Source organism: Seriola lalandi, unplaced genomic scaffold (genome assembly GCF_002814215.2).
Source record: "Seriola lalandi dorsalis isolate HSWRI2012SDOR001 ecotype SW California unplaced genomic scaffold, Sedor1 jcf7180002054569, whole genome shotgun sequence".
NCBI classification, from domain to species: domain Eukaryota; kingdom Metazoa; phylum Chordata; class Actinopteri; order Carangiformes; family Carangidae; genus Seriola; species Seriola lalandi.
In genome coordinates this window covers 21,126-30,966 of record NW_019525122.1, presented here as the reverse complement: position 1 = coordinate 30,966, position 9,841 = coordinate 21,126, and the positions used below count along the sequence as shown (strand labels likewise).

Sequence of the window (9,841 nt, the reverse complement as noted above, 5' to 3'; positions counted from 1 at the left end):
TTTAATGTTGCACAAGCGTGAATATTGCCAACCTTTACTCGGTAGAATTCCAATCCTTCAACTGTAACTTACTATTGATTTGGTAATTTGGTTATAGTTAGTAAGCTAATGGTTAATCAGAGTTCCAGATTAATGGTAATAAATTGAGACTAAAACCATATTGGCTATTTTGCCTATTAGTTTAGGCTGGTGCCCCGTGAACTTTAATTCATTTTAAAGTTATTATTTAATATCAATATTTTTAATATTAATATTTTCTTAATTTTTGATAGCCAATAAATTGATAAACAACCGAAATCTAACATATTTGGTGTCCAGCTCATGAGGTAGAGTACTGTTAACATAATGGTGCCCAGGTAGAGCTCAGACCCAACAGATAGATAGATAGATAGATAGAAAAACGTGTGATGAAAACAATATTTTCCAGCCATGGTAGATTGGTGGATGGATGGATGGATGGATGGACTTTCATAACAGACTATGATATAATTATTTCTTGTACTTAACAACAAATAGCCATGATCTTTATATTTTCTTCATTAAGAAGATGGCTGTTTTCTGCTCACCTGCTGACTCTCAAAGGTCCAGGTGCTGTCGGGTAAAGACGCATCGAGGACACTGATCACCTCCTTAAAGTCAGTGGTGCTGCTGGGCTTAATCAAAGTGAAATCACTGTACTCTGACATTGGAGACATGCAGGACCTGAAGGACTGACTCTGAGACAACATGTCTCCTCCCAGGACCTCCACGTACTTTATAGGTCCATCAGTGTTGAGCTGAATCTGCAGGTTTCTGTTGGGATTCTTGTAATCATCACAGTCGGTCCGTCTCATGCAGCAGCTACCGCTGCCTCTGCTGCTCCTGATGCATTTAACCGCTAAGATGAGAAAAGTCAACAGAGACAGCACGGACACCGAGGCCAGAGACAGAATCAAATAAAGGGTGATTCTGCCAGTTTTCTTGCTGGGCTCAGTCGCTTTCTGTCGGAGGTCCAAGATGGGCTCATGGAGACCGTCCTCCAGAAGGATGGACACCGTGACGGTAGAGGACTGGACCGGTTCCCCGTCATCCCTGATCTCTATAAGCAGCCTCTGAGAGGAGTCGTCCTGCTCGGACACAGCACGTTTAGTCCTCACCTCCCCTGTGTACAGATTGACAGTGAACAGAGAGGCGTCTGTGGCCTCCGCCAGTTTGTAGGAGATCCAGGCGTTATTGCCCGAGTCAGCGTCCACGGCCGTCACCTTAGTAACCAGGTGACCCGCTTTAGCGGAGCGGGGCATCCTCTGATGAGAGAGGGAGCCCAGGGCAGCGGAGGAGGGGTAAATAACAGCGGGGGCGTTGTCGTTCTGGTCCAGGATAAAAACATGGACAGTGGCGTTGCTGCTGAGAGACGGAGAGCCCTGATCCTTTGCCTGCACCTGAATCTGAAACACCTTCAGTTTCTCATAGTCAAACGAGTGCATGCTGTAGATGCTGCCGTTATCTGAGTTAATGTAAACATACGACGAGGCAGAAACGTCCTGCACTTTAGAGTTCAGTATAGAGTAAGAGATTTTAGCATTTTCACCAAAATCCAGATCAGAGGCTGATACTGAGTACAAAATCTTCCCAGGAGGATGGTTCTCTTTTACATAAACGACATAAGAAGACTGGAAGAAAACAGGTGGGTTGTCATTTACATCTAATAATTCAACTAATATTATTTTTTCACTCGATAAAGGGGGTTTTCCAGAATCAGTGGCACTTATCTTGACATTATAATGGCCATTTTTTTCACGGTCAAGTGGCCCATTCGTCACCAATGAATAATGGTTAGAAACCGATGGATTTAACTTGAAAGGGTATTTGGAAGACACGGTCAATGTAACCTTGCCATTGTCACCTGAATCTGGGTCTTTTGCACTAATTAATGCAATAACTGTTCCAATTGCAGAATCCTCTGGAACAGGTGTTGTTAAAGACGTCACTATTATTTCAGGAACATTGTCATTAATGTCAACTATTTTAATTTCGACGCTACAATGCCCGTCCATTTTAGGGTTGCCTTTGTCTCTAGCAATTATGTCAAATCTGTGTAAAGAATTTGTTTCATGGTCTAAAATATCCTTGACAACAATATATCCAGTAGAAGGTTCAATGTCAAATAATGATAAAATTTGATCCGTAGTTTGCTCAGCAAAGAAATATTCAATTTCTCCATTTAGTCCTTCGTCTGCATCTGTAGCTTTAACTTGCAATATTTCAGTTCCAGGTGTTGCCTTTTCGCTGATATTAGCTTCATACACCTGTCTATCAAATTGTGGCGCATTGTCATTGTTGTCAAGTACTATAACTTTAATTTCAGATGTCCCTGAGCGCACCGGATCTCCGCCATCTACAGCGGTGAGGATAAGATCATGTACAGGCAGCTTTTCTCGATCAAGAGGTTTTTCGAGAACCAGTTCAGGGATTTTTCTTCCGTCCTTGTGGTTTTTTACAGTCAACTTGAAATTGTCGTTTTTGCTTATGAGGTATGAGCGTACAGAATTAGTGCCAACATCGGGATCCTGTGCACTTTCTAGAGGAAATCGCGCGCCTGGATTTACCAGCTCTGCAATTTTCAACAGTTTCTCTTTAGTAAGAAAACTAGGAGAATTATCGTTTGTATCCCGTATTTCAATTTCGACTCTATGCAGCTGTAGGGGGTTATCTATAACCAGCTCCAAAGGCAACAAACATGACGGTCTTTGTCCGCACAGTTCCTCCCTGTCTATCCTGTCACTCACCACCAGTTCCCCCTTCCCCAAGTCCACACTAAAATACTGCTTACCAGCTTCCGAGGTTATCCGTAATTTACGTCGATACAGTTCAGATACAACCAAACCCAAATCTTTGGCTAGATTTCCTACCACAGTGCCCTGTTTCACTTCCTCCGGGATGCTGTAGCGAGTCTGTCCGTCTATTGTAGTCCACAATAGGAAGAAGTGATGCCACCACAAAAAAACCTGCCATGCAGGCAGTTTTTTCCACATTATTCCTCGTTCCATAAATCCCATATCTTTTCAATCCAATCCCAACTTCTTAAATGATTAATTAGAGAAGGTCTATAATCCAATGTAAATGTGTCTACATACATAACAGTGACAGTCATGCTTTGTGTCTGCATATCCTTCCCCTCCTGTGCAGAGCATTGAATGGTTACGACGCTGAATCTACTCGGTGAGACGGAGTAGATCTCTTTGTACAGCTCTGGATGCTATTGGTGGACAAAATATTCCTACTTCCACCAATCATGGCATCAGTGAACATCTACACAGCAGTGACGTAAAAGTATGATCCACAGAAAAAAATATTCAGTTTTCCTTGACTCTGTTACATGAGCTGTCATTAGCTACTACTCATTAGACTCCCCTTCATCATAAAACGGTTTTAAAATTTATATTTTAGGACAATAAATGTAATATAATTAGATACTACTCACCTAACAATCTCCGGATTACCCACAACGCTTTTAAAAATGTATATCTAAAGACTATAAATATAGATATAAAATCATAAATACTACTTATTTAACATTAAATAGTCTACTACCCATTTAACAGTTTCCCCATCACCTATAACTGATTTTAAATGCATTTAAGAATTTACTGTAAATATAAATATGATGACTATTAAATGCACTAATTATATATAAGAGCTTTAGATAATAGATGACTGAAGTGCAGTGTCTTGCATATAACTGAAAGACTATGACTACTCATATAATTCTTTGTCTTAATCCATCTGTCCTCTTGCATCTATCTACCTGCATGCATGCACATGCCTCTGTGGCTGACAAGGCTCTTCGTTGCCTTCCTGTGGCCAGAGAAAGACAGTGCAGCCTGCACACACGTCATTACGTCTTCACAGCTCTCAACAAGCCTCAGAGAAATATCTCTGTCAGCAGACAACGTAAAATACCCGTATGGAGGTCTATAGAGCAAATGAAAAGGGAGGGGGAGCTCAGATGATGTAGGACGACGTTTACTGCTGTTCTCTCTCTCTTGGTTCCACTCACTCACATACGCACATGCACAGCATTATTTACCCAAATATCGCCGACCAGTTGTACATTTTAGCGACAGATTAGCACGTGCTATATTTCATCATCATTCAAAAAACCATTACCACCATGCATGTGTGGTTGCAGGAATTATACGCTGACATATAAAATGATAATGAAGTTCAATGGTAAAATTATCATCTAAAACGTATGCAAATCGACATGAAATAATTACGAAAAAACTCAAATATCTGCATTTAGAGCAATAGTCATCTGCTCTAAATGGAGGTGGGCGACAGAGGGAGATGTAGAGAGGCAGTGTGAGAGGGAGGGGGAGAGTGCTGAAGCTGCTTTCAGCACCACGGAGGTGGACAGCGCCACACAGGCGGCCAACCTCTGCTGCTGCATGCTGCAGCAGCAGCAGCAGCCAGTGACATAGGCTCTCACTGAAGACAATGGGCAGCCAGGAAGACAAGACCTCAACATTTTCACTGTTTAACTAACTGAATGCCGGAATATATACAAGATTACATCGTACCAGAAGCACTCCCAAATAAGTTGTACTGCTGTAAACAGAGTCTGAAAATAATATAGTGAAAGCTCAAGAATGTAGTCACATTCGTGACAATACAATTTGGGACCATATAAAAATCTATTATTCTGACGTTATACCTACTACAGGGAAGAGAAGTAAACATTCAGAGATGTAATATAATGACATAGTTTAGGATTAAATTATGAAGACAGCACGTCTCCATTCAACTCTTAAATAGTATTGAGGCTTTTGCTACTAGTCCAGGGAGGCTATTTCCAGGAGTGATATTTGTAGGCATCAAGAAACATCAAGCATATTTCTAATGTACACATTTGGAAGCACAGCACACATGCATTTCATTCACATTTAAAATTTCAAGTTAAGCTTCAAATTGCACATGTTCACTGTCAGGTGCTGATTTACAGAAGGCCTACACAATGCTGAAGAGGTTTCCTTTTTTTTTTTACTAAAGCTTACAGATATTTTATCAGTATTCAAGGGAAGGCAAAGCAATCCATCCAAGCATTCATTTATTTTCTATCCTATACAGGCTGGAGCATATTCCATCTCACCATGGACAGGAGGGAGGGTAGACCCTGGATAGGTAACCAGTATATCACAGGGTTAACACACTGCACAATTACTATATTTACACCCACACAGACTGCCAGTTGGCCAGTGTATATACACTTGCTGTGAGGAGACTACTGTCATAACTACTGTGCTAAGCCCATCTTCACACGGTCGTTGCTCAACACAAAAATGACTATGCAGTTAATGCATACTTTTGGTTAGTATCCAAACCTGTATTAGATGAACTGATACTGAGTGACTACAAAAAAGTTAAACGTGAAGGCTGCAATGCAAAGCAATACAAGAGACCTGTAAAAACTAGTAATACTACTCAACATACAGTATGTTCACATTTTGTTTGCTGAATCAGTTGCATGGTATGTTTTAAAGCTGTAGTGTGTGGTGTTGTTGCTGGTCTGCATCATATAACAAGTTTTTTTCTAGTCTTTGTCTACTTGAGTTAGGGCAATTGTGGTGCTCAATTGTACAGTTGAATCAACACCTCTCGAAAAAAATTTAAACAAAAACATTAATACATTACATTATAACGTTCATGAAGGTAGGATATCTTTCAACATTAGACTGCATTAGTTGTAGCTTGGTGAACCTGATAGACTGGCGACTGCGTGTATGAAGATTAAAAAATAAATAATAATGATATAAACCAATCCAGTACATCAACATTACAAATCACAGCCTCTTTATTTGACAATGTGTAATTTCATGCTCTCTGATTGCCTATATAAAGTGTATGTTGGTCTTGAGCGCCAACCAAAGGCTAAAATTCAAGACACAGTGCTGGCCAGTATATTCATTGCAACTTCATTAAGGCATGAGTTACCTCAACAGTTGGTGTTTCCTGCTAATACTTTTCTTAAACCTTGTAAGCCTGTTAGTGGGGAGAGCTGTCTGACTGTTCAAATGTGTGGTTCAAATGTAGTGAAGTACTTTTTCAGTATCCTGAAAATGAGGAGCTAAAATGCTGATTTAAAATACTGTTAATGGTAAAAGACTACTATTAAATGTGATGATGAGTGTAATCCAGAGTAACAATCACATCATGTTTTGAGCATCAAGGCACTCGCACTGTCACTCATGATCTTCTTTTAACAAAAGGTCTGTCCATCAACGCCTGGTTAATGTCATCATCAGTGGTGCTAGATGTTTTGTGAGGTATGTTAACATGTGTGTCGCTTGTGGAAAATCTGATTAACTGTTTGACTCAGAGCCAATGTGTGATGTTTACACACTGTGAAACTAGTCACTGCTATAGTTTGTGTCTGAATCCTATTACTGTATGGTGATCTAGAGCATGATGTTCAGCTGTCAGTGCGTCAGTAATCTGTCCTGTTTATAGAATCGTGAAAGACTGCACTACTGCATATGTTTGATGTTTTGAACAATATTGATGAAAACTATTTCTTACCTTATTTGGTGAGCCAGGATTTAACAGGAGTCAGGGAGGAAACAGGAACCACACCAGGTAACAAGAGGGGCACATGAAAGAGAGAAACAAGAAAGAAAGGATGTCAGTTAGACTGGTGGTCAGAAAATAAAGTTTGGCTTTGGGAAGTGCACATTCCAACATACTTACCATGGGGCTCAAAATGAAGGAGGGTGTGATTATGTGTGTTGACTCACAGAGTATGTAATTTCTGTTTATTTTGCTTTATAGTAAACCATGTCTCATAATTGGATTGCTCACAGTCTGCTGTGTGTTTACATGAACTATTAAAGTTTGTGGAAACAATTATGTGTCACTTGATCTGTAACTGTGTCAGACTTCAGTCACTGTAGCACTGATAAAATTAAGTGCCCATCAACACATACTATATAGTGGCTTTGTTGTTCAACAATAGAAAAAAATATTATGTAGTAATATGATACAGTTATTTCATGTATTATGATAATAATATAACAATTATTAGACTTGCATGTTGAATACATATTCACATTGCCATATGGGTGTGTTTGTGTGTGAGAGACACGGAATGAGCGATAGATAGATAGATAGATAGATAGATAGATAGATAGATAGATAGATAGATAGATAGATTGATAGATTGATAGATTGATAGATAGATTGAGAGGATGGAGTTTGAGGGAAACTTTTAGTATTGTTGTCCTTGTACGAGGGGTTACGATTATAACAATGAACAAAACAGAAAATTTTGATATTTTTGCTTTAAAACTGTACAATAAACATGAAAAAGTAGCTCTACCTCAGTGACGAGTGGTGTAGAGAATAGCACTACATAGTCCAGTTACAGGTCACTGTAGCTGCTCTAACAAAAATAATTTCAGTCATGGTTCTATAATCAGTTTCACCAGCATTCACTGGCTAATCTATGGTATGTAAGATCATGCCACACAATAGAAGCTGGGTACATCAATCAACTCCCCCCTCAAACACATATATATATATATACTATACTTGTATGTGTATACATACAACCACTTCAGCCTGAACCACAACACTGCACTGCTGCACAAAGCCACTACCCTCATAGCAACAGCAGGGGGCCTCGAGGCGATGCCCTGAGATAAATCCATGCCTTATTAATGAGATTCTCTGATCTGTGACCCTGTGTTTGTCACAGCTGATGTGTGCATGAGTGTCTTTGTGAGGACACATTTAAGTTTCTTTGACTAAGCAAAGCAGCACCTGCTTTTTTAAAAAATTGGATTGATGTACTGCAGTTTAAATAAAAGTGAAAATAATTCCCCACTGGGTGTATAAAAAAGGAACAAATCTTAAGTAATAGCATAAGATCAGGTAGTTGCTACGAAAAACATACATACAAATAAACAGATCACTCAGGAAAACAAGCAACAATGAAACAAAAGATACACAAGGCTGTTTTTCTATTCATATAATATAAACAAAGAATCTAGTAATACATTGGTTGATCTAAGCCTATACATTAGTCAGTCTTCATCATGGACGTGCGTTTGCTGAAACAAGGGAAGACAAAACAAACAGGGCAGCACTGATCAGAGCAAATATCACATGCAGCCATGATCACCCCTTCCCCCTCCCTTTTCACCATCATCATCCCCACCCCAGGTTTGAGGATGCTGCACCTAGTTGCCCAAAATAGGGGTGTCTTCCATCCTACCAGTAACAACAAACACATGGAACCATCATACACTAGCGGCTGCATCTGCTGCTGACCCCCTGTGGCTCAATGAAAATGGTACAGTCCTGCCAGTGAGTCAGCTTGTTGCTATGGTAACACATCCCACCCCACTTGCTCGCATCCCACCCTGCTTCCTGCGAGCTGGCAATGGTGGCTAAAAAAAGAGTTACAAAAACAACATGAAGGATAAAGAAGAAGACAGAGGGATGGAAGAGAAATGGTGCTTAGACACACACACACACACACACACACACACACACACACACACACATACACACACACACGTGTACAGTGATAATACCTTCTTCAAATAAAGCACATGTTTATAGACCACATGGGTATTAAAGAATCTTCCAACAAATGGATGAAAAGAGGTGCATAGGAGATATTTCCTCTTGCCATGAACATGATGACCTACACAGGGATGAAATGACACCATTTGGAGTTTAATGTCTTTTAATAGACAGAACAAAATGTCCTACACTGAGCAATCTCCCTCTCCTTTTCTCTCTGTCTTTCTCTCTCTGCAGCAGAGTGGTGCAGCTGGAGAGGGGGAGGGGAGGGATGCAGAAAATGAGATCAGGAGGAAAAGGGAAGGCTGCTAGAAACCATGAACGACTGCTGATCAGTGACCTTCTGGTTTTAGCCACAATTTGACACAATTCTAACAACAGTGATAGAGTGAATAAAAATATAAATATCTTATCAAAACAAATATTTATAGAAATACTGTAATCACTCAATTAGGATGCAATATAAAACAAACTTAATATAATCGTTGATAATTACATGTATGTATTATATTGTAACTACACTATGATATAGGAATTATAATGCACTTCATCTTTATTTGGCTACAAGGCAAGACTGGGTGTTTCTTCTAAATCACATTAAAAGTATTAAGGGTGGGAACTGGATATGGTTTGACAGCTTCTGAGAGTCAAAAACACACATACAAACATGCCCTACACGAACATCAAAATTAGAGGAATTTTGGAATATATTTGAGTAAACCCTGTGTGGATATGTTGTTTCTCAGTCTTTGTAATCTTGACACAACTTGGCCATTGCCCCATATTACACTGTTCTAGGTAATCCCTTGCGTAATCCTATCAGCCAGTACAGACCTTCACACTTCCACCTCTGGGACACCAACACACATTGAAAGACAATATATTTTGCATGTTCTTAAACAAATGTCTAGTTTATCTGACATTGTGCAAACAAAGGTAGAGATAGCAAAGTACTATAGTAAACTAGTGGAAGTATAGTTCTATAGTTGCACAAAAAGAGTGATCAGCTAATAACCCCACATTAATATAAGTCATATTCCTTTACTCTCAAAGGGATGAGTTTGTGTTGGCTAGTAATTAGCCACCACCCCTACCAGTGTGAAAAGCAAACCTTCTCAGCAGTTGGCAAGATAACTCCTGTTGTGTGGGCTCCAAGGTTTAGTTACATAACTAAGTTTGTAGTTTAGAAATACAGTTCCAGTGTGGGGATGTACCTCCTGTTATTCTTTCCTGGTGTGTGTCTGAATGACCAAACCACCCACCACCCCCACACACCCAC

General features: G+C 39.8%; 1 pseudogene; it reads right to left on the bottom strand.

The window, feature by feature from the left end:
• Positions 1-539: 539 nt before the first annotated feature.
• Positions 540-3,203, bottom strand: LOC111662763 (protocadherin gamma-C5 pseudogene; annotated as a pseudogene).
• Between the last annotated feature and the right edge of the window lie 6,638 nt (positions 3,204-9,841).